Source organism: Medicago sativa, chromosome 8 (assembly GCF_051527215.1).
Source record: "Medicago sativa cultivar Bolivia chromosome 8, Bolivia_mono, whole genome shotgun sequence".
In the NCBI taxonomy this organism is placed as follows: domain Eukaryota; kingdom Viridiplantae; phylum Streptophyta; class Magnoliopsida; order Fabales; family Fabaceae; genus Medicago; species Medicago sativa.
The window spans coordinates 51,197,795-51,224,688 of NC_140756.1; the positions used below are offsets into that span (position 1 = coordinate 51,197,795).

At 40.8% G+C, this 26,894-nt stretch overlaps 1 pseudogene; it reads left to right on the forward strand.

The window, feature by feature from the left end:
• Positions 1–3,072: 3,072 nt before the first annotated feature.
• LOC146899385 (uncharacterized) lies at positions 3,073–26,694 on the forward strand (annotated as a pseudogene).
• Positions 26,695–26,894: the final 200 nt, after the last annotated feature.

Below are 26,894 nucleotides of genomic sequence, written 5' to 3' on the forward strand. Positions count from 1 at the left end.
ACTTCACTCAAATCATTTTCAAAATAAACCTTGGGATCAAAATCCCATTGAATTTTCCTTTTTCATTTTCTTAATCAAATTTCAATGAAAATAATCATATTTGACTTCTTTTGCAAATGACTAATTCAACCCCACTCTTTTCATAATCTCATGCCCTTGAGGCCTCTTTCTATTCTTCAAACTCCATTTTCAAACTTAAAATCAACCAACAAAAACAAAAACATTTTTTGGAAGAGAACTACGGTGGATTTGATCCCTTAATCGGGTACGTAGGCAAGGAACAAAATTCCTTCAATTCAACTAAAATAAAAATCCAAAAACATTCTTCTCCCTCCAATTCTTCACTTAGAACATTCTTAGGTTTAATAATCATTTTCAAAATAGCATTTAAAAATAAAGCGCTCGCGTAGAAATTAAAGACGGTTCCTATAGGTTACTATAGTCGTTATGGGTGCCTAACACCTTCCCGTAGCGAAAACAACTCCCGGACCTCGATTCTCAAGGGTTTTGCTTACTTTTTCCCTTCCCAAGAAAAATAAGATATCACCGGTTTGAAAGGTTCAAACGTAATCAATGTTTGACACCCGAAAACCAAGATAAAACAAACTCGGCGACTTCACCGGGGAGATTCGAGAGTTACGCCTAGTCTTTATTTCCACGCTTGCGCTTGTATTTTTACTTGCTTCCTTTACTTGCTTTCCTATGTGAATAAATGTTTAAATTCTTGCAAACGTGTGGGGTGAGAATATCAAAAGTCCTGCACCCGGCTGAGTGAACTTAGGATTTAGGAGGGATATAATCGACAATTCATTCCGGGGGTTGCCTCGTGTTTTGGATTATGCGATCAATCCCACATAGCCGAGGCATTTTGGGGGTGATGTTGTCGGCGCGAGTTGTCGCGTTTAGGCACTTTGCTTCTAATTGTTCTATGACGCTATGGACCGTAGTTAACCAAACCCATCCATGGCCATTTTCTAGGACGTAGTGCGGAGGCTAAACCGAGTGTCGTCTCGAGTTTTAGTCGTCACGCGATACTACACTCAAGTTAGATCTTCCACGTATAATCATGGAGCGAGTGTTTGTCTCGTGACACCATGAGATACGTCGGAGAGGTTGCAACTTGGGAACCTTTTTAGAACCCGGTTACTATTATCCTAAAAACCCTAGTTTCACCGGACACCGTGTCCACCCGTGACTCCTCGACTTTGAACTTCAACCCACCATGTTTTCTCCGAACTTGAACATAATCATGCATTCATGCATACATGCATACATGCATAAACTTTTTCCCATGCATTTATCGGAGGACTTAGACAAGTCATCTTTTGAACATCACGGATGTGAACACCAAGTGATACCATCTCAACTAAACTTCTAGTTTTGCTCAAGATTTTCAAATAAAACCGTGTTTCTCCGTGATGTTTACAACCACTTTGACAAGTCCTCGACAAAAAAAAGAGTCTTTTCGCATTTGCATATCATGCATCATATGCATCATTCATCGGTCACAAATGGCTTCCCGTGCTCATTGTCTCCCGGTTCTTCTCGCCGCATGCGAAAAGTGGCTCGTGCTCGCAAGATAGAGTTCATCGTACAAGATTGTACAAGAGAAGAAACATGGCTAACCTTGAGGAAGAGAATGCCAGCCCCTCGGGCCAGCCCATTAAAGAGTCTAATCCGGACGAGATTTTGAGGCTCATCAAGAAGAGCGATTATAAGATTGTTGACCAGCTCGTCGCAAACTCCGTCAAAGATATCCATCTTGTCTCTGCTCATGAGCTCGGAAGCTCACAGAAAGTGTTGATGAAAGTACTTGAGCAAGCTTATGTAGATCATGAAGTCTCTGTGGATCGGTTTGACGGAATAGTGGGTAACATTACCGCTTGCAACAACTTGGGGTTTGGTGACGATGAACTCCCGAAGCAGGAAACACCACAACTCGGCTCTGCATATCTCGGTACACCGCAAGTCCGACATGATATCCAATGTGTTGGTGGACACCGGATCATCCTTGAATGTAATGCCCGAATCTACACTAAGGCGGTTGAGTCATCATGGAATTTCTCCGAGAGGTAGTAGCTATCCGGTTAAGGCTTTTGATGGATCTCGCAAGGATGTTCTCGGGGAGGTGGACTTGCCAATTACCATTGGTCCCGAAACATTTCGTATTACCTTCCAAGTCATGGACATCAATGCTTCCTACGGTTGTCTCCTCGGAAGACCATGGATCCATGACGCCGGAGCGGTAACTTCCACTTTGCATCGAAGCTCAAGTTCATGAGGAATGGTAAGATTGTCACCGTGCATGGTGAAGAGGCATTTCTAGTTAGCCAAGTATCATCCTTCTCTTGTGTTGAAGCAGGGTCCGCCGAAGGGACATCGTTTCAAGGCTTGACTGTCGAGGGCGCAGCCCCGGAGGGCCGGTACTAGCATGGCTTCACCGAAAGACGCCCGGAAGGCTGTTCAAGCGTGGCAAGCCGCCGGGCCGGGGCAAAGTGATTCGCATTCGGAAAACAAGCGTAAAGAGGGCCTTGGATTCTCTCCAACATCTCGCCGTTTCAAAGGGAACCTTCTACAAGGCCGGGTTCATCAATGCTATTGCCGAAGATGCCGGGAAAGAGGTCACGTGCCTACATTTGTTACACCAGGAGGCACCGTGAGAAATTGGGAAGCCATTGATGTTCCCTTAGTCATGCATGCTTCCATGTAATGTGTTTTGTTGCTCATGTTTTTTGTTTTCAAAATAACAATCCTTTCGCTCCGCCCAAGGCGAAAGTGATATCTTTGTAAGGGCGTGTTTGTTTCGGCATTGCCGTTAGTCAATAAAAAGTTGTCGTTTTTCTCACGACTCTTTGTTTTTTTACTTTTTAGTGCCTTTTTCTTGGAAATAATGGTAATGCCGAAAAAACCAAAACATTTGTATTTTTTCTTATTAATTTCAAAAATCCGCATAGAAAAACATTTTTCTAAAATCATCCCAATCATATTATGCAGTTGAACCACAATAAACCCGTTGAACACGGTGACCCTATGGTTCCTCCAAATTTTGATTTCCCCGTATATGAAGTCAAGATGAGGATGATGATGATGAAGAGATACCGTATGAGATCACTCGACCGCTTGAGCAAGAAAGAAGAGCTATTCACCTCACCAGAAGAAATTGAGCTCATCAACACAGGTACCGAAGAAAACAAGCGAGAGATCAAGATTGGTGCTGCACTTGAGCCGAAGTGAAAAGGAAGATTATTCAACTTCTCCATGATTATCCGGATGTCTTTGCATGGTCTTATGAAGATATGCCGGGTCTAGATCCCAAGATTGTGGAACATCGGATACCGACAAGACCCGAATGTCCTCTGTCAAACAAAAATTGAGAAGGTCTCTTCCGGACATGGCTCTTAAAATCAAGGCTGAAGTGCGAAGCATTGATGCGGGTTTCCTCATGACACTCGAATATCCCGAGTGGATTGCCAACATCGTACCGGTACCAAAGAAGGATGGGAAAGTTCGAATGTGTGTTGATTACGAGAGATTTGAATAAAGCTAGTCCGAAAGATAACTTTCCATTGCCTCATATTGATGTGCTTGTCGACGCATCTTGCTCGCCTAAAGTGTTCTCTTTCATGGATGGTTTCTCTGGTTATAATCGGATACGAATGTCTCCCGAAGATAGAGAAAAGACATCCTTTATCACTCCATGGGGAACATTCTGTTATAAAGTGATGTCGTTTGGCTTGATAAATGCCGGTGCTACCTATCAAAGAGGTATGACAACTCGTTTCATGATATGATCCACAAAGAGATTGAAGTGTATGTTGATGATATGATTGTGAAGTCAAGTGATGAAGAGCAGCACATTGTGTATTTGAAAAAGATGTTTGAAAGACCGAGAAAGTACAAGCTGCGGTTGAATCCTAACAAGTGCACATTCGGTGTACGATCCGAAAGTTGCTAGGCTTCATTGTCGACGGAGAGGCATTGAAGTTGATCCCGACAAAGTCCGAGCCATCAGAGAAATGCCGGCCCCTCAAACCGAAAAACAAGTCGAGGTTTCCTCGGACGTCCGAATTACATTTCAAGATTCATATCTCACATGACTACTACCCTGTGGGCCAATTTTCAAATTGCTCGTAAAGAATCACTCGTTGTATGGAATGATGAATGTCGGGAAGCTTTTGATAGCATCAAAGAGTACCTGTTGGAGCCACCTATCCTTGTCCCACCGTGGAAGGAAGGCCTTTGATTATGTATCTGTCGGTGTTAGATGATTCGGTGGGCCGTGTTCTCGGTCAACAAGATGAGACCGGTAAGAAAGAGCATGCTATCTACTATCCGAGCAAGAAGTTCACCGACTGCGAGACTCGGTATACGATGCTTGAAAAGACTTGTTGTGCTTTAGCTTGGGCTGCCAAACGCCCGCGTCATTATATGGTGAATCATACGACTTGGTTGATATCCCGAATGGATCCAATCGAAGTACATCTTTGAAAAGCCTCGTCGTTATCGGAAAGATTGCACGTTGGCAAATGTTGTTGTACGAATATGATATTGTGTACAAAGCTCGTAAAGCAATCAAAGGAAGTGTCCTTGCCGAGCATCTTGCTTGTCGGCCTCTTGATGATTATCGACTCGATTAAGTTTGATTTCCCACGATGAAGAGGTCATGTATCCGAAAGCAAAAGACCGTGAAGAACCACCGATCAATGAAGGGCCGGATCCCAATAGTAAATGGGGCTTAGTGTTTGATGGTGCCGTTAATGCTTATGGCAAAGGAATTGGGGCCATCATTGTAACTCCACAGGGGCACCACATTCCTTTCACCGCTCGAATAACTTTTGAATGCACAAACAACATAGCTGAATATGAAGCATGCATCTTGGGCATTGAAGAAGCCCTCGACCCGAGAATCGAAACACCTTGACATCTATGGGGACTCTGCACTTGTTATTAATCGGATAAAGGGTGAATGGGAGACTCACCATGAGAAGCCGATCCCATACCGTGACTATGCAAGACGTCCGTTGACGTACTTTACAAAGGTTGAGCCGCACCATATCCCTCGGGATGAAAATAAGATGGCCGACGCTCTTGCTACTCTGTCTTCCATGTTTCGTGTCAATCACCGGAATGATGTGCCCGTAATCAAAGTACAGCGTCTTGATAGGCCCGCTCATGTGTTTACTATTGAAAATTTGCCGTAACAAGCCGATGAGGATGTGAATAATAAAAAGCCTTGGTATTACAACATCAAGCAATTCTTGCGTAATCGTGAATATCCACCTGGTGCTTCCAACAGGGATAAAAAGACTTTGAGACGATGGGCTAGTAAATTCCTTCCGGACGGAGAAATCCTATACAAGAGGAACTATGACATGGTCTTGTTGAGATGTGTTGACAAACAAGAAGCCGAGAAGTTGATGCATGATGTACATGATGGTACTTTTGGGACCCATGCTTCGGGCCACGCCATGTCAAGAAAACTATTAAGAGCCGGTTATTACCGGATAACTATGGAGCGTGATTGCCACAAACATGCTAAAAGATGCCACAAATGTCAAATTTATGCCGACAAGATTCATGTGCCTCCACACGCTCTCAATGTTATCTCTTCCCCATGGCCTTTCTCTATTTGGGGCATTGACATGATCGGAAGAATTGAACCGAAAGCTTCCAATGGACATCGTTTCATTCTAGTGGCAATTGACTACTTCACCAAGTGGGTTGAAGCTGCCTCCTATGCAAATGTGACCAAGCAAGTGGTTGTCAAGTTTATCGGGAATAACATCATCTCGTCGATATGGTGTTCCCAACAAAATCATCACCGACAATGGTTCCAATCCGAACAATAGCATGATGCAAGCTTTATGTGAAGAATTCAAAATTGAACATCACAACTCTTCTCCTTACGGACCTCGGATGAATGGTGCAGAAGGCCGCTAACAAAAACATCAAGAAGATTGTTCGAAGATGGTCACTACTTACAAAGACCGGCATGAAATGCCGCCTTTTGCCTTGCATGGTTACCGTACTACAAGACGCAGTTCAACCGGGCAACTCCTTTCTCTCTCGGTATATGGCATGGAAGCAAGCTTCTCCCCCGGAAGTGGAGATTCCATCTCTTCGAGTGATCATGGAAGCAAAGTTAACCGAGGCTGAATGGTGTCAAAGTCGGTATGATCAATTGAATCCGATTGAAGAGAAACGTATGGATGCTATGACTCGTGGACAGTTGTATCAAGTGCGAATGAAGAATGCTTTTGACAAGAAAGTCCGACCTCGAGAATTCAAGGAAGGCGAACTTGTATTGAAAAGAAGGATAAGTCGGCAACCCGACCCAAGGGGCAAGTGGACACCTAACTATGAAGGTCCTTATGTTGTCAAGAAGGCTTTCTCTGGTGGTGCTTTGATTCTTACGCACATGGATGGTGTTGAACTCCCAAATCCCGTTAATGCCGATATAGTCAAGAAATACTTTGTCTAGAAAGAAAAGAACGGCGTGGTAGGTCGAAAACCCGAAAGGGCGGCCTAGGCAAAAATGCGCTTCCCGGTGGATCAAAAACCCGAAAGGGCGATCCGTGCAAAAGTTAGGGACAAAAAAAATGAATATGAAAGAGCTCGCCGAGATTGTACGCAACTCGAGGCAAAAATGAGCGCCTCGATGAGCCGAAAACCCGAAAGGGCGGTTCATGCAAAAATGAGGTTGAAAAAGAGACAAGTAACTATATCCGGCAAATCACCATCACCCCTTGGGGCACCCGCAATCGTCAATGGTCGTCTTCATCGAGGCTTCGTACTTGTGAATTCAAAGTTTCTATGAAATGTAGCGGTCATCGTGTTCAATGTATCACCAACCAATAAAATTACCATTTTCCAAGCTTTGTAAATCCGTGAAGCCATGCCTTTGGCCGACTTTCACTCTTCTACATCAATTTGAGCCTTTCTATTGTTTGAAACTCTATTTTTCTTTCTACTTTCCATGCTATATGCAAAACATTTTCTTTCTATTTTGATAATGTTAATGTCCGAAACAAACATTTTTGAAAATTGAAAAATCTTTTCTCGTCTATTTTGAAAGCAAACCCGAGCAATAAGGTACATTTCAATGAAACATGCATGAATGAATGAATGTCAATGTCTATTTCAATACATGTTACAAGCGGGTTACTCCCCAGATGATCCGTGGTCAACGGCAAGAATGAAAAAACAAAATGACAAAATGAAAAATGCAAATGAAAAGCTCGCTAAGTTGAAAACCGGAAGGGCGACTTAGGCAAAAATGAGCACCCCGCCGATTGACAACCTATGAAGGCAATTCAGGCAAAAATGGGGCAATAAAAAGAATTTATTCCGGTGAATCGAAAACCCGAAAGGGCGGTTCGAGCAAAAGTGGGGTTTGAAAATGAAAATGAAAAGAATATTGAAAAGCATTGACCACGGTATGCGAATATCCAATGATTACCCCGGCCGACACGCCTAGCAACGGCGACCCGTATCCAAGAACCTTCCAAAGGGTCCTCCTCTACAAGTTTTACCGCCCTCGGCCATGGTTTTTGATACGTCTCTCAACGACGGTCTCTCCAAAGAGGTTTTTTCCCCCGTGAATACGTTGCAGCACGAGCCACTACGTGCCCCAATTTTCCAATGTCTCATCTCGCCTTCGTGAAGCTTCTCTCGCCAACCGCCAATCAATCATGCATTCCAAGCATTCATACATGCATAATCATGCATTTTACGTGCTCATGCATCCAATAATCTTGCTATATCATACATACATGTTGCATATCCAACTTGCAACTGCCAAATTCAATGCAATTTTCCACTCTCCAACTCCAATTCCAATCATGTCGATCGTCAAATTCGAAGCAATTTCCAATTTCAAATGTCAATCGTCAAATTCGAAGCAATTCCCAATCTCCAATGTCAATTCCAATCTCAATTTCAATGTCAAACTGTCACATTCAACTCAATTTCAAATGTCAAATTCGAAGCAATCTCAACTTCAATAACACTTCCAATGATTGACATCCAATGACAATGTCAATGTCAATCTCCAATTCCAATGATTGACATCCAATGACAACGTCAATGTCAACTCCAATTCCAATGTCAATGTCAATGTCAATGTTAATGTCAAATGCCAATGTCAATGTTAATGTCAAATGCCAATGCCAATGTCAATGTCAATGTCAATGTTAATGTCAAATGCTAATGTCAATGTCAATGTCAATGTTAATGTCAAAATGCCAATGCCAATGTCAATGTCAATGTCAATGTTAATGTCAATGCTAATGTCAATGTCAATGTTAATGTCAAATGCCAATGTCAATGCCAATGTCAATGCCAATGTCAATGTCAATGCCAATGTTAAATGTCAAATGTCAAATGTCAATGTTAATGTCAATGTCAATGCCAATGTCAAATGTCAATGTTAAATGTCAATGTCAAATGTCAATATCCAATGCCAATGTTAAATGTCAATGTCAAATGTCAATGTCAAATGTCAATGTTAAATGTCAATGTCAAATGTCAATATCCAATGCCAATGTTAAATGTCAATGTCAAATGTCAATGTCAAATGTCAATGTTAATTGCCAAGCCAATGTCAATGTCAATGTCAATGTCAATGTCAATGTCAATGTCAATGTCAATGTCGATGTCAACTTTCGATTCAATCCAAAACCAATGTCAATTTACTCTTGGGCCAACAAAAATGGTCATGTCTACGTTCAAAGCAAGTCAATGACAATTTACCCTCAATTGGTATCTTGTTAAGCCGGACTTTCAATTGGTATCTTGTTACCGGTCAAGTGCCAGTTCGACCCAAAAAGAACCACTTGTACCTGCTTATATACCTATGCTTCCGGACAAACGGCAAGTTCGATTTGCGAAACGGTTTGTACCCGGCTTATACTCTGTTATCGGCCAAACGGCAAGTTCGACGTAACAGTTTGTACCCACTTATACTGTTATCGGTCAAACGGCAAGTTCGACAGAACGCTTTGTACCCAGATTATGCTGTTATCGGTCGGACGGCAAGTTCAATCGAAGAACAGTTTGTACCCGGCTTATGCTTTGTTATCGGTCAAACGACGAGTTCGTTCTAAGAGAATACCGCACTCTCCCACATGATGTGGTGATAATCCAACAAGCAAGTTCGATCCAAAGAAACGGCTTGTATCAACCCTTTTGTCTATGTCTCCAGCCAAACGGCCAGCTCAATCCAAAAGAACGGTTTGTATACGCCTATCCGTTTGTATCTTCAACCAAGTGTCAAGTTCGATCCAAAGAACCGCTTGCATCACTGTATGTCTATGTTTCCGGTCAAGTGCCAAGTTCAATCCCGAGAACAGCTTGCACCTATCTCTTGTTTTGTATTCCTCGGTCAAGTGACTAGTTCGACCCAAAGAACAACTTGTACCCCGTATTCTACTCCCCGGTTTGTCTACCCCGTCAATGTCCACTCGAATCCCCGGTGACATGATAGGTTCCATAGACTCAGCTTGTTTGTCTTGCATTCATAATCAAATATTGCATAGCATTCATAACTTTGAAAATGCGAAAACGTATTTTTATGTCCAAAAGCGAAGGCAAATGTTAATATTTAAGTATCTTCGTCCCGTCAACTCTAAGACTTCGTCTCTTGACTCTCCGGACAAAGAAACTTAAATAGGGGCAGCTGTTATACCCTAATTTTGGACCTAAAAATACTAATCAATCTTTCCTTTCTTGCATTATAAGTCATTTGATTTGTCCTCGATCAATTACATTTTTCTCTCGCATTTTATTTCAATGTTATTTACAAAAATTCATGAAAAAGGGTATTTTAGTCATTTCTTGCATTCAACTCATTTTAATCCTTGAAAATTGTTTGAGTCTTTTAAATTGATTTGCATAAGTCCTTGTTTCAATCTCATGTCAAAATTCATTTCAAAAATATCGCCGAGTCATTTTCTAGTCAAATTAGCCCCTAGGGGCATTTTAGTCATTTCTCGTGTTAAAATTTCTTTCAGTCTTCTAAAAATTTTGTTGAGTCCTTTCAAACAGTTTGAATAAGTCCTCATTTCAATTCTATGTCAAAATCCATTTTAAAATTGCATTTGAAGTCATTTTTAAGTCGCTTTGCCCCTAGGGGCATTTTAGTCTTTTCATGTGTTAAAACCCTGTTTAAATTCTAAAAATTGTCTCTGAGTCTTTTAATTCGCTTGTATGAACTCTTGCTTTAATCCCTTGTTGAGAAATCATTTTAAAATTGCATTTGAGTCGTTTCGAGTCATTTTAGCCCCTAGGGGCGTTTTGGTCATTTCACATAAAATCTCTTATCTCGCTTCGTTGTCTTTAATCGTCTCGCTTTACGTTAATTTTCATTTTACTTTTTCAATTCAATTTTAGTTTTAATTTTCATTTCGGTCCTTGTACTTTTGTTATTTACATTTTAATCCCTTTTTAAGTTTGTTAGAGTCAAAGTCAAGGTTTGTTACAAGTCTAGTGCCACATGTCTCATTCCAATTGGTCCAAGGCTCACCACATCACCTATATAAGTCAAACACTTGGTCAATTTTTCATTCAACTAATTATTTTTCAACCATTCTTTACAAAAATCACAAACTTTTCTCTCAATTTTTCCCTCCCATTTTCTCATCTCTAACCAACTTTCTCCACCTTCATCACCACCCTAACTAACTCTTTCCACCACCATCAACCACCATCAACCACCACAACAACCTTTAACTACCTTCAATATTCATCCTCAACCGCCACCTTCCACCATCAAAACCACCACAATCCACCACAAAATCACAACAACAACTTCCGTAACCACCAATATTCATCACCAACATTCAATCCACAACAAATTCATCGTCAATCTATCGCCGTTCCCGAAATTCATCATCGAATCCATCGCCGAAATCATTCCAATTGAATTCGTCAAAGAACAAGAAAGGAATAGGGAAGAGGAACGGTTCAACACAAGCAATCAACGTCAAGCTCGATTGATTCATTCTCAACCAAATTCAGATCGAAACGCGGCAATAACAACAATACTAGAACGGCGATTTTACGGCGACGGTAACGGAATTGTTCGAAACAGATCGAAGCTTTCAACAATTGTTTTCGAATTCCACCTTCAAAGCAATACAAATTGAAACCGAATCAAGACATTACGAGCTCAAATCCGTGAAGAAGCTAGGAACGGAATCGAAGCAAGTCGCAAACAGAACAAAGAAAAAGCTCGGGGATGGTTCGAATCGAAGGAGCAAGGAGCTTCGACACCGAAATGCGGAACAAGGTAAGCGCTGCATCCTCGCTATTCCATGTTTCTTGATCTCGTTCTTGCAGTAAAAGTTTCGAGTCCAAAAGCTTAGGTTCACGGTCCTTGCTTCCTCACCTTCCAATTCCGAATCCGAAATTTTAATAGGACGAAAAAGGTTTGAGAAACCGTTGTTTTTTTTCGAAAAGGCTTTGAAAATCTTTCCGGCCACCGCGTCGGGGGCGCCGGTTGGCCGGAATTCTCACCGGACTTTGCAATTGTGAGGTCGGAGAAGAAGGAAATGGTGAACAGAGAAGTAAACGATGGGAAGAAGAAGAAAGCTTTTTCACGTTTTGACTAGTTGACCCATTTTTATGCAAAAGCTACGACCCATGCCCATTTGCAATACCGGTTCAGGGTCAACCCTACCCGATCCATTCCTTTTGTTCCTAAGCCCAAGTTGTTTCATTGCTTTCTATTTCCTGCTTTGCCTGTTGCTATACACACCCCCGTTTCCCGCATTTTTTACCGCAAGGTTGCTATATGCACCCATACTTTGCCTAAAAATCCTTTAAAAATTCCTAAAAATTTCTAGGTGTTCTTGATTGCTTTCTTGACAATTTTTTTTGGTGTTTTTATGTGTTAAGTCTTGGTTAAAAAATAGGTAGTATTTTCTTGTTGAGAGTTTACCCTTGTTTGTTAAAAATTGTGAAATTTCCATGTGTTTTTATGGTTAAAAATTCTCTAAAAATTCTAAAAAATTCATACATATTTCTTGATAGTTTTGTGGTATTTTTGTGATAATTGTTGCATGTTAAAATTGATAAAAATATATGTGGAGTTTTCTTGTCATTTTATGTTACTTTTTGATAATTTCTTGTGAAAATTTTGCATGATCTTGGCCCTTAATCTTGAGTATTTGATATGGAACCTTGTTATGTGAATTTTATGAAAATTGTGACTTTGAATCCATGAAATTGGTGCTGTTTGTGAATATGTCATTAATGCCTTGTGTTCCAAGTTTTGTTTGTGAATAAATAATGTAAAATTTGCCTAATTTTTGTCTTAAATGCTTGGTAGTGTATATTCCTTTGATCCTCTTTGTGAAAATTGAATTGAAATTCTTTGAAAACTCTTTGAAGTATGAGGATTATAGGTCATATTCAAGCCTTGCATTGGTGATGATTTTTAGGCCTATTTCACATTTGTTTTTGCTTGTTTTTCTTATGTTAATTTTCTTACTTTTGTTATGATGGCCTTGACTTGCTTTATATCTTGTACTACTAACCATTTGTTCATTGTTTCATATTCATCATAAGCATCTTCATTTCATTCTATATTCATCTCTATTTCTTTCTTGCAACTTAATTTGTACCAAAAGTTAGAATGTAAACACTTAGGAGTTCTTGTAATATTTTACTTTCATGCTTTTAATTTCTTGGCAAAGAGGCCATAGAATGTATCTAGGGTATGATGTAAAGGACAATGGACTCTAATGATGTACACCGACACAAACACCGACACATGCACACACACCACTATAGCTAGAATATGCATGTTTAGATGTGTGTTTAGGATTGTATGTTTAGATGAATGCTTAGGATTTCCACTTAGAAAAATCATTTTCCAAAAAATGTGAACAAACTTCACTCAAATCATTTTCAAAATAAACCTTGGGATCAAAATCCCATTGAATTTTCCTTTTTCATTTTCTTAATCAAATTTCAATGAAAATAATCATATTTGACTTCTTTTGCAAATGACTAATTCAACCCCACTCTTTTCATAATCTCATGCCCTTGAGGCCTCTTTCTATTCTTCAAACTCCATTTTCAAACTTAAAATCAACCAACAAAAACAAAAACATTTTTTGGAAGAGAACTACGGTGGATTTGATCCCTTAATCGGGTACGTAGGCAAGGAACAAAATTCCTTCAATTCAACTAAAATAAAAATCCAAAAACATTCTTCTCCCTCCAATTCTTCACTTAGAACATTCTTAGGTTTAATAATCATTTTCAAAATAGCATTTAAAAATAAAGCGCTCGCGTAGAAATTAAAGACGGTTCCTATAGGTTACTATAGTCGTTATGGGTGCCTAACACCTTCCCGTAGCGAAAACAACTCCCGGACCTCGATTCTCAAGGGTTTTGCTTACTTTTTCCCTTCCCAAGAAAAAATAAGATATCACCGGTTTGAAAGGTTCAAACGTAATCAATGTTTGACACCCGAAAACCAAGATAAAACAAATTGGCGACTTCACCGGGGAGATTCGAGAGTTACGCCTAGTCTTTATTTCCACGCTTGCGCTTGTATTTTTACTTGCTTCCTTTACTTGCTTTCCTATGTGAATAAATGTTTAAATTCTTGCAAACGTGTGGGGTGAGAATATCAAAAGTCCTGCACCCGGCCGAGTGAACTTAGGATTTAGGAGGGATATAATCGACAATTCATTCCGGGGTTGCCTCGTGTTTTGGATTATGCGATCAATCCCACATAGCCGAGGCATTTTGGGGGTGATGTTGTCGGCGCGAGTTGTCGCGTTTAGGCACTTTGCTTCTAATTGTTCTATGACGCTATGGACCGTAGTTAACCAAACCCATCCATGGCCATTTTCTAGGACGTAGTGCGGAGGCTAAACCGAGTGTCGTCTCGAGTTTTAGTCGTCACGCGATACTACACTCAAGTTAGATCTTCCACGTATAATCATGGAGCGAGTGTTTGTCTCGTGACACCATGAGATACGTCGGAGAGGTTGCAACTTGGGAACCTTTTTAGAACCCGGTTACTATTATCCTAAAAACCCTAGTTTCACCGACACCGTGTCCACCCGTGACTCCTCGACTTTGAACTTCAACCCACCATGTTTTCTCCGAACTTGAACATAATCATGCATTCATGCATACATGCATACATGCATAAACTTTTTCCCATGCATTTATCGGAGGACTTAGACAAGTCATCTTTTGAACATCACGGATGTGAACACCAAGTGATACCATCTCAACTAAACTTCTAGTTTTGCTCAAGATTTTCAAATAAAACCGTGTTTCTCCGTGATGTTTACAACCACTTTGACAAGTCCTCTCGACAAAAAAAAGAGTCTTTTCGCATTTGCATATCATGCATCATATGCATCATTCATCGGTCACAAATGGCTTCCCGTGCTCATTGTCTCCTCGGTTCTTCTCGCCGCAAGCCTCGAAAAGTGGCTCGTGCTCGCAAGATAGAGTTCATCGTACAAGATTGTACAAGAGAAGAAACATGGCTAACCTTGAGGAAGAGAATGCCAGCCCCTCGGGCCAGCCCATTAAAGAGTCTAATGCGGACGAGATTTTGAGGCTCATCAAGAAGAGCGATTATAAGATTGTTGACCCGCTGCAAACTCCGTCAAAGATATCCATCTTGTCTCGCTCATGAGCTCGGAAGCTCACAGAAAGTGTTGATGAAAGTACTTCGAGCAAGCTTATGTAGATCATGAAGTCTCTGTGGATCGGTTTGACGGAATAGTGGGTAACATTACCGCTTGCAACAACTTGGGGTTTGGTGACGATGAACTCCCCGAAGCGGGGAAACACCACAACTCGGCTCTGCATATCTCGCACATCGCAAGTCCGACATGATATCCAATGTGTTGGTGGACACTGGATCATCCTTGAATGTAATGCCCGAATCTACACTAAGGCAGTTGAGTCATCATGGAATTTCTCGAGAGGTAGTAGCTATCTCGGTTAAGGCTTTTGATGGATCTCGCAAGGATGTTCTCGGGGAGGTGGACTTGCCAATTACCATTGGTCCCGAAACATTTCGTATTACCTTCCAAGTCATGGACATCAATGCTTCCTACGTTGTCTCCTCGGAAGACCATGGATCCATGACGCCGGAGCAAGAACTTCCACTTTGCATCGAAGCTCAAGTTCATGAGGAATGGTAAGATTGTCACCGTGCATGGTGAAGAGGCATTTCTAGTTAGCCAAGTATCATCCTTCTCTTGTGTTGAAGCGAGGGTCCGCCGAAGGGACATCGTTTCAAGGCTTCGACCGTCGAGGGCGCAGAGCCCCGGAGGGCCGGTACTAGCATGGCTTCACCGAAAGACGCCCGAAGGCTGTTCAAGCAGGCAAGCCGCCGGGCCGGGGCAAAGTGATTCGATTCGGAAAACAAGCGTAAAGAGGGCCTTGGATTCTCTCCAACATCTCGCCGTTTCAAAGGGAACCTTCTACAAGGTCGGGTTCATCAATGCTATTGCCGAAGATGCCGTCGAAAGAGGTCACGTGCCTACATTTGTTACACCAGAGGCACCGTGAGAAATCGGGAAGCCATTGATGTTCCCTTAGTCATGCATGCTTCCATGTAATGTGTTTTGTTGCTCATGTTTTTTGTTTTCAAAATAACAATCCTTTCGCTTCCGCCCAAGGCGAAAGTGATATCTTTGTAAGGGCGTGTTTGTTTCGGCATTGCCGTTAGTCAATAAAAAGTTGTCGTTTTTCTCACGACTCTTTGTTTTTTTACTTTTTAGTGCCTTTTTCTTGGAAATAATGGTAATGCCGTAAAAACCAAAACATTTGTATTTTTTCTTATTAATTTCAAAAATCTGCATAGAAAAACATTTTTCTAAAATCATCCCAATCATATTATGCAGATTGAACCACAATAAACCCGTTGAACACAAGGACCCTATGGTTCCTCCAAATTTTGATTTCCCCGTATATGAAGTCAAGATGAGGATGATGATGATGAAGAGATACCGTATGAGATCACTCGATCTGCTTGAGCAAGAAAGAAGAGCTATTCAGCCTCACCAGAAGAAATTGAGCTCATCAACCCGGGTACCGAAGAAAACAAGCGAGAGATCAAGATTGGTGCCGCACTTGAGCCGAAGTGAAAAGGAAGATTATTCAACTTCTCCATGATTATCCAGATGTCTTTGCATGGTCTTATGAAGATATGCCGGGTCTAGATCCCAAGATTGTGGAACATCGGATACCGACAAGACCTGAATGTCCTCCCGTCAAACAAAAATTGAGAAGGTCTCTTCCGGACATGGCTCTTAAAATCAAGGCCGAAGTGCGAAGCGATTGATGCGGGTTTTCTCATGACACTCGAATATCCCGAGTGGATTGCCAACATCGTACCGGTACCAAAGAAGGATGGGAAAGTTCGAATGTGTGTTGATTACAGAGATTTGAATAAAGCTAGTCCGAAAGATAACTTTCCATTGCCTCATATTGATGTGCTTGTCGACAAGATCGCTCGCCTAAAGTGTTCTCTTTCATGGATGGTTTCTCTGGTTATAATCGTATACGAATGTCTCCGAAGATAGAGAAAAGACATCCTTTATCACTCCATGGGGAACATTCTCGTTATAAAGTGATGTCGTTTGGCTTGATAAATGCCGGTGCTACCTATCAAAGAGGTATGACAACTCGTTTCATGATATGATCCACAAAGAGATTGAAGTGTATGTTGATGATATGATTGTGAAGTCAAGTGATGAAGAGCAGCACATTGTGTATTTGAAAAAGATGTTTGAAAGATCGAGAAAGTACAAGCTGCGGTTGAATCCTAACAAGTGCACATTCGGTGTACGATCCGGAAAGTTGCTAGGCTTCATTGTCGCCCCGAGAGGCATTGAAGTTGATCCCGACAAAGTCCGAGCCATCGAGAAATGCCGGCCCCTCAAACCGAAAAACAAGTCGAGGTTTCCTCGGACGTCCGAATTACATTTCAAGATTCATATCTCACATGACTACTACCCGTGGGCCAATTTTCAAATTGCTCGAAAGAATCGGCTGTTGTATGGAATGATGAATGTCGGGAAGCTTTTGATAGCATCAAAGAGTACTGTTGGAGCCACCTATCCTTGTCCCACCAAAGGGAAGGAAGGCCTTTGATTATGTATCTGTCGGTGTTAGATGATTCGGTGGGCCGTGTTCTCGGTCAACAAGATGAGACCTGTAAGAAAGAGCATGCTATCTACTATCCGAGCAAGAAGTTCACCGACCGCGAGACTCGGTATACGATGCTTGAAAAGACTTGTTGTGCTTTAGCTTGGGCTGCCAAACGCCCGCGTCATTATATGGTGAATCATACGACTTGGTTGATATCCCGAATGGATCCAATCAAGTACATCTTTGAAAAGCCCGTCGTTATCGGAAAGATTGCACGTTGGCAAATGTTGTTGTACGAATATGATATTGTGTACAAAGCTCGAAAGCAATCAAAGGAAGTGTCCTTGCCGAGCATCTTGCTTGTCGGCCTCTTGATGATTATCGGCCGATTAAGTTTGATTTCCCCGATGAAGAGGTCATGTATCCGAAAGCAAAAGACCGTGAAGAACCACTCGATCAATGAAGGGCCGCATCCCAATAGTAAATGGGGCTTAGTGTTTGATGGTGCCGTTAATGCTTATGGCAAAGGAATCGGGGCCATCATTGTAACTCCACAGGGGCACCACATTCCTTTCACCGCTCGAATAACTTTTGAATGCACAAACAACATAGCCGAATATGAAGCATGCATCTTGGGCATTGAAGAAGCCCTCGACCCGAGAATCGAAACACCTTGACATCTATGGGGACTCGCACTTGTTATTAATCGGATAAAGGGTGAATGGGAGACTCACCATGAGAAGCCGATCCCATACCGTGACTATGCAAGACGTCCGTTGACGTACTTTACAAAGGTTGAGCTGCACCATATCCCTCGGGATGAAAATAAGATGGCCGACGCTCTTGCTACTCGTCTTCCATGTTTCGTGTCAATCACTGGAATGATGTGCCCGTAATCAAAGTACGGCGTCTTGATAGGCCCGCTCATGTGTTTACTATTGAAAATTTGCCGTAACAAGCCGATGAGGATGTGAATAATAAAAAGCCTTGGTATTACAACATCAAGCAATTCTTGCAGAATCGTGAATATCCACTCGGTGCTTCCAACAGGGATAAAAAGACTTTGAGACGATGGGCTAGTAAATTCCTTCGGACGGAGAAATCCTATACAAGAGGAACTATGACATGGTCTTGTTGAGATGTGTTGACAAACAAGAAGCCGAGAAGTTGATGCATGATGTACATGATGGTACTTTTGGGACCCATGCTTCGGGCCACGCCATGTCAAGAAAACTATTAAGAGCGGTTATTACCGGATAACTATGGAGCGTGATTGCCACAAACATGCTAAAAGATGCCACAAATGTCAAATTTATGCCGACAAGATTCATGTGCCTCCACACGCTCTCAATGTTATCTCTTCCCCATGGCCTTTCTCTATTTGGGGCATTGACATGATCGGAAGAATTGAACCGAAAGCTTCCAATGGACATCGTTTCATTCTAGTGGCAATTGACTACTTCACCAAGTGGGTTGAAGCCGCCTCCTATGCAAATGTGACCAAGCAAGTGGTTGTCAAGTTTATCGGGAATAACATCATCCGTCGATATGGTGTTCCCAACAAAATCATCACCGACAATGGTTCCAATCCGAACAATAGCATGATGCAAGCTTTATGTGAAGAATTCAAAATTGAACATCACAACTCTTCTCCTTACGGACCTCGGATGAATGGTGCGGTTGAGGCCGCTAACAAAAACATCAAGAAGATTGTTCGTAAGATGGTCACTACTTACAAAGACCGGCATGAAATGCCGCCTTTTGCCTTGCATGGTTACCGTACTACAAGACGCGGCTCAACCGGGCAACTCCTTTCTCTACGGTATATGGCATGGAAGCAGCTTCTCCCCGGAAGTGGAGATTCCATCTCTTCGAGTGATCATGGAAGCAAAGTTAACCGAGGCCGAATGGTGTCAAAGTCGGTATGATCAATTGAATCCGATTGAAGAGAAACGTATGGATGCTATGACTCGTGGACGGTTGTATCAAGTGCGAATGAAGAATGCTTTTGACAAGAAAGTCCGACCTCGAGAATTCAAGGAAGGCGAACTTGTATTGAAAAGAAGGATAAGTCGACAACCCGACCCAAGGGGCAAGTGGACACCTAACTATGAAGGTCCTTATGTTGTCAAGAAGGCTTTCTCTGGTGGTGCTTTGATTCTTACGCACATGGATGGTGTTGAACTCCCAAATCCCGTTAATGCCGATATAGTCAAGAAATACTTTGTCTAGAAAGAAAAGAACGGCGTGGTAGGTCGAAAACCCGAAAGGGCGGCCTAGGCAAAAATGCGCTTCCCGTGGATCAAAAACCCGAAAGTGGCGATCCGGGCAAAAGTTAGGGACAAAAAAAATGAATATGAAAGAGCTCGCCGAGATTGTACGCAACTCGTGCAAAAATGAGCGCCTCGATGAGCCGAAAACCCGAAAGGGCGGTTCATGCAAAAATGAGGTTGAAAAAGAGACAAGTAACTATATCCGGCAAATCACCATCACCCCTTGGGGCACCCGCAACCGTCAATGGTCGTCTTCATCGAGGCTTCGTACTTGTGAATTCAAAGTTTCTATGAAATGTAGCGGTCATCGTGTTCAATGTATCACCAACCAATAAAATTACCATTTTCCAAGCTTTGTAAATCCGTGAAGCCATGCCTTTGGCCGACTTTCACTCTTCTACATCAATTTGAGCCTTTCTATTGTTTGAAACTCTATTTTTCTTTCTACTTTCCATGCTATATGCAAAACATTTTCTTTCTATTTTGATAATGTTAATGTCCGAAACAAACATTTTTGAAAATTGAAAAATCTTTTCTCGTCTATTTTGAAAGCAAACCCGAGCAATAAGGTACATTTCAATGAAACATGCATGAATGAATGAATGTCAATGTCTATTTCAATACATGTTACAAGCGAGTTACTTCCCAGATGATCCGTGGTCAACGGCAAGAATGAAAAAACAAAATGACAAAATGAAAAATGCAAATGAAAAGCTCGCTAAGTTGAAAACCCGGAAGGGCGACTTAGGCAAAAATGAGCACCCCGCCGATTGACAACCTATGAAGGCAATTCAGTAAAATGGGGCAATAAAAAGAATTTATTCCCGGTGAATCGAAAACCCGAAAGGGCGGTTCGTGCAAAAGTGGGGTTTGAAAATGAAAATGAAAAGAATATTGAAAAGCATTGACCACGGATGCGAATATCCAATGATTACCCAAATACCGACACGCCTAGCAACGGCGACCCGTATCCAAGAACCTTCCAAAGGGTCCTCCTCTACAAGTTTTACCGCCCTCGCCATGGTTTTTGATACGTCTCTCAACGACGGTCTCTCCAAAGAGGTTTTTTCCCCCGTGAATACGTTGCGGCACGAGCCACTACGTGCCCAATTTTCCAATGTCTCATCTCGCCTTCGTGAAGCTTCTCTCGCCAACCGCCAATCAATCATGCATTCCAAGCATTCATACATGCATAATCATGCATTTTACGTGCTCATGCATCCAATAATCTTGCTATATCATACATACATGTTGCATATCCAACTTGCAACTGCCAAATTCAATGCAATTTTCCACTCTCCAACTCCAATTCCAATCATGTCGACCGTCAAATTCGAAGCAATTTCCAATTTCAAATGTCAACTCGTCAAATTCGAAGCAATTCCCAATCTCCAATGTCAATTCCAATCTCAATTTCAATGTCAAACTGTCACATTCAACTCAATTTCAAATGTCAAATTCGAAGCAATCTCAACTTCAATAACACTTCCAATGATTGACATCCAATGACAATGTCAATGTCAATCTCCAATTCCAATGATTGACATCCAATGACAACGTCAATGTCAACTCCAATTCCAATGTCAATGTCAATGTCAATGTTAATGTCAAATGCCAATGTCAATGTTAATGTCAAATGCCAATGCCAATGTCAATGTCAATGTCAATGTTAATGTCAAATGCTAATGTCAATGTCAATGTCAATGTTAATGTCAAAATGCCAATGCCAATGTCAATGTTAATGTCAATGCTAATGTCAATGTCAATGTTAATGTCAAATGCCAATGTCAATGCCAATGTCAATGCCAATGTCAATGTCAATGCCAATGTTAAATGTCAAATGTCAAATGTCAATGTTAATGTCAATGTCAATGCCAATGTCAAATGTCAATGTTAAATGTCAATGTCAAATGTCAATATCCAATGCCAATGTTAAATGTCAATGTCAAATGTCAATGTCAAATGTCAATGTTAAATGTCAATGTCAAATGTCAATATCCAATGCCAATGTTAAATGTCAATGTCAAATGTCAATGTCAAATGTCAATGTTAATTGCCAAGCCAATGTCAATGTCAATGTCAATGTCAATGTCAATGTCAATGTCAATGTCAATGTCGATGTCAACTTTCGATTCAATCCAAAACCAATGTCAATTTACTCTTGGGCCAACAAAAATGGTCATGTCTACGTTCAAAGCAAGTCAATGACAATTTACCCTCAATTGGTATCTTGTTAAGCCGGACTTTCAATTGGTATCTTGTTACCGGTCAAGTGCCGGGTTCGACCCAAAAAGAACCACTTGTACCGCTTATATACCTATGCTTCCGGACAAACGGCAAGTTCGATTTGCGTAACGCTTTGTACCCAGCTTATACTGTTATCGGCCAAACGGCAAGTTCGACGAAGCTTTGTACCCGGCTTATACTCGTTATCGGTCAAACGGCAAGTTCGACAGAATCAGCTTTGTACCTGCATTATGCTCGTTATCGCCGACGGCAAGTTCAATCGAAGAACGGTTTGTACCCGGCTTATGCTTTGTTATCGGTCAAACGACGAGTTCGTTCTAAGAGAACAGTCGCACTCTCCCACATGATGTGGTGATAATCCAACAAGCAAGTTCGATCCAAAGAAACGGCTTGTATCAACCCTTTTGTCTATGTCTCCACCAAACGGCCGATTCAATCCAAAAGAACGGTTTGTATCCGCCTATCCGTTTGTATCTTCAACCAAGTGTCAAGTTCGATCCAAAGAACCGCTTGCATCACCGTATGTCTATGTTTCCGGTCAAGTGCCAAGTTCAATCCCGAGAACAACTTGCACCTATCTCTTGTTTTGTATTCCTCGGTCAAGTGACTAGTTCGACCCAAAGAACAACTTGTACCCCGTATTCTACTCCCCGGTTTGTCTACCCCGTCAATGTCCACCCGAATCCCCGGTGACATGATAGGTTCCATAGACTCCAGTTGTTTGTCTTGCATTCATAATCAAATATTGCATAGCATTCATAACTTTGAAAATACGAAAACGTATTTTTATGTCCAAAAGCAAAGGCAAATGTTAATATTTAAGTATCTTCGTCCCGTCAACTCTAAGACTTCGTCTCTTGACTCTCCGACAAAGAAACTTAAATAGGGGCAGCTGTTATACCCTAATTTTGGACCTAAAAATACTAATCAATCTTTCCTTTCTTGCATTATAAGTCATTTGATTTGTCTCGATCAATTACATTTTTCTCTCGCATTTTATTTCAATGTTATTTACAAAAATTCATGAAAAAGGGTATTTTAGTCATTTCTTGCATTCAACTCATTTTAATCCTTGAAAATTGTTTGAGTCTTTTAAATTGATTTGCATAAGTCCTTGTTTCAATCTCATGTCAAAATTCATTTCAAAAATATCGGCCGAGTCATTTTCTAGTCAAATTAGCCCCTAGGGGCATTTTAGTCATTTCTGTGTTAAAATTTCTTTCAGTCTTCTAAAAATTTTGTTGAGTCCTTTCAAACAGTTTGAATAAGTCCTCATTTCAATTCTATGTCAAAATCCATTTTAAAATTGCATTTGAAGTCATTTTTAAGTCGGTTGCCCCTAGGGGCATTTTAGTCTTTTCATGTGTTAAAACCCTGTTTAAATTCTAAAAATTGTCTCTGAGTCTTTTAATTCGCTTGTATGAACTCTTGCTTTAATCCCTTGTTGAGAAATCATTTTAAAATTGCATTTGAGTCGTTTCGAGTCATTTTAGCCCCTAGGGGCGTTTTGGTCATTTCACATAAAATCTCTTATCTCGCTTCGTTGTCTTTAATCGTCTCGCTTTACGTTAATTTTCATTTTACTTTTTCAATTCAATTTTAGTTTTAATTTTCATTTCGGTCCTTGTACTTTTGTTATTTACATTTTAATCCCTTTTTAAGTTTGTTAGAGTCAAAGTCAAGGTTTGTTACAAGTCTAGTGCCACATGTCTCATTCCAATTGGTCCAAGGCTCACCACATCACCTATATAAGTCAAACACTTGGTCAATTTTTCATTCAACTAATTATTTTTCAACCATTCTTTACAAAAATCACAAACTTTTCTCTCAATTTTTCCCTCCCATTTTCTCATCTCTAACCAACTTTCTCCACCTTCATCACCACCCTAACTAACTCTTTCCACCACCATCAACCACCATCAACCACCACAACAACCTTTAACTACCTTCAATATTCATCCTCAACCGCCACCTTCCACCATCAAAACCACCACAATCCACCACAAAATCACAACAACAACTTCCGTAACCACCAATATTCATCACCAACATTCAATCCACAACAAATTCATCGTCAATCTATCGCCGTTCCCGAAATTCATCATCGAATCCATCGCCGAAATCATTCCAATTGAATTCGTCAAAGAACAAGAAAGGAATAGGGAAGAGGAACGGTTCAACACAAGCAATCAACGTCAAGCTCGATTGATTCATTCTCAACCAAATTCAGGATCGAAACGCGGCAATAACAACAATACTAGAACGGCGATTTTACGGCGACGGTAACGGAATTGTTCGAAACAGATCGAAGCTTTCAACAATTGTTTTCGAATTCCACCTTCAAAGCAATACAAATTGAAACCGAATCGGCACATTACGAGCTCAAATCCGTGAAGAAGCTAGGAACGGAATCGAAGCAAGTCGCAAACAGAACAAAGAAAAAGCTCAGGATGGTTCGAATCGAAGGAGCAAGGAGCTTCGACACCGAAATGCGGAACAAGGTAAGCGCCGCATCCTCGCTATTCCATGTTTCTTGATCTCGTTCTTGCGGTAAAAGTTTCGAGTCCAAAAGCTTAGGTTCACAGTCCTTGCTTCCTCACCTTCCAATTCCGAATCCGAAATTTTAATAGGACGAAAAAGGTTTGAGAAACCGTTGTTTTTTTCGAAAAGGCTTTGAAAATCTTTCCGGCCACCGCGTCGGGCGCTGGTTGGCCGGAATTCTCACCGGACTTTGCAATTGTGAGGTCGGAGAAGAAGGAAATGGTGAACAGAGAAGTAAACGATGGGAAGAAGAAGAAAGCTTTTTCACGTTTTGACTAGTTGACCCATTTTTATGCAAAAGCTACGACCCATGCCCATTTGCAATACCGGTTCGGGGTCAACCCTACCCGATCCATTCCTTTTGTTCCTAAGCCCAAGTTGTTTCATTGCTTTCTATTTCCTGCTTTGCCTCGTTGCTATACACACCCCCGTTTCCCGCATTTTTTATCGCAAGGTTGCTATATGCACCCATACTTTGCCTAAAAATCCTTTAAAAATTCCTAAAAATTTCTAGGTGTTCTTGATTGCTTTCTTGACAATTTTTTTTGGTGTTTTTATGTGTTAAGTCTTGGTTAAAAAATAGGTAGTATTTTCTTGTTGAGAGTTTACCCTTGTTTGTTAAAAATTGTGAAATTTCCATGTGTTTTTATGGTTAAAAATTCTCTAAAAATTCTAAAAAAATTCATACATATTTCTTGATAGTTTTGTGGTATTTTTGTGATAATTGTTGCATGTTAAAATTGATAAAAATATATGTGGAGTTTTCTTGTCATTTTATGTTACTTTTTGATAATTTCTTGTGAAAATTTTGCATGATCTTGGCCCTTAATCTTGAGTATTTGATATGGAACCTTGTTATGTGAATTTTATGAAAATTGTGACTTTGAATCCATGAAATTGGTGCTGTTTGTGAATATGTCATTAATGCCTTGTGTTCCAAGTTTTGTTTGTGAATAAATAATGTAAAATTTGCCTAATTTTTGTCTTAAATGCTTGGTAGTGTATATTCCTTTGATCCTCTTTGTGAAAATTGAATTGAAATTCTTTGAAAACTCTTTGAAGTATGAGGATTATAGGTCATATTCAAGCCTTGCATTGGTGATGATTTTTAGGCCTATTTCACATTTGTTTTTGCTTGTTTTTCTTATGTTAATTTTCTTACTTTTGTTATGATGGCCTTGACTTGCTTTATATCTTGTACTACTAACCATTTGTTCATTGTTTCATATTCATCATAAGCATCTTCATTTCATTCTATATTCATCTCTATTTCTTTCTTGCAACTTAATTTGTACCAAAAGTTAGAATGTAAACACTTAGGAGTTCTTGTAATATTTTACTTTCATGCTTTTAATTTCTTGGCAAAGAGGCCATAGAATGTATCTAGGGTATGATGTAAAGGACAATGGACTCTAATGATGTACACCGACACAAACACCGACACATGCACACACACCACTATAGCTAGAATATGCATGTTTAGATGTGTGTTTAGGATTGTATGTTTAGATGAATGCTTAGGATTTCCACTTAGAAAAATCATTTTCCAAAAAAATGTGAACAAACTTCACTCAAATCATTTTCAAAATAAACCTTGGGATCAAAATCCCATTGAATTTTCCTTTTTCATTTTCTTAATCAAATTTCAATGAAAATAATCATATTTGACTTCTTTTGCAAATGACTAATTCAACCCCACTCTTTTCATAATCTCATGCCCTTGAGGCCTCTTTCTATTCTTCAAACTCCATTTTCAAACTTAAAATCAACCAACAAAAACAAAAACATTTTTTGGAAGAGAACTACGGTGGATTTGATCCCTTAATCGGGTACGTAGGCAAGGAACAAAATTCCTTCAATTCAACTAAAATAAAAATCCAAAAACATTCTTCTCCCTCCAATTCTTCACTTAGAACATTCTTAGGTTTAATAATCATTTTCAAAATAGCATTTAAAAATAAAGCGCTCGCGTAGAAATTAAAGACGGTTCCTATAGGTTACTATAGTCGTTATGGGTGCCTAACACCTTCCCGTAGCGAAAACAACTCCCGGACCTCGATTCTCAAGGGTTTTGCTTACTTTTTCCCTTCCCAAGAAAAAATAAGATATCACCGGTTTGAAAGGTTCAAACGTAATCAATGTTTGACACCCGAAAACCAAGATAAAACATTTGTGTTTTAGGTGTTGTGTTCGTTTCGGGTCTAGGGTCAAGGTTGTTTAGATCTCCCTCGGCCTCTTTGTGGTTCTCTCGTCCAACTCGTCTTTTTGTTATGTCCGTGTTTGTTTTGTTGTGTTTGTGTTTTAGGTGTCATGTTACGCTCATACCGATACGCCTCCCGATATTGCGGCCGATACCCCTCGTGATACCGAGGCCGATACCGCTCCTAATAATATTGAGGCTAATACGCCTCCTCCCGATAATGCCGATAATGATGATGCCGCTCATGCCGATACCGTGTCGGGTCCACCGTCCGGGATGGACCCGTCCGTGACGTGATCCCCCCGCAACATCAAACCTATTAAGTCTCGTGCCCCCTCCCCCTCGACCGGTCAAAGGAGGGCGTCGCTTGCTTCTCCCTCCGTGCACTACTAGTATACGACTCACTATCTCCCTCTCGAGACATATCCGCACAACATTTTAAAAAGCAAAAAATCAATGAGACATTTTCATACGGACATTGTGTCATTTCTAACAAT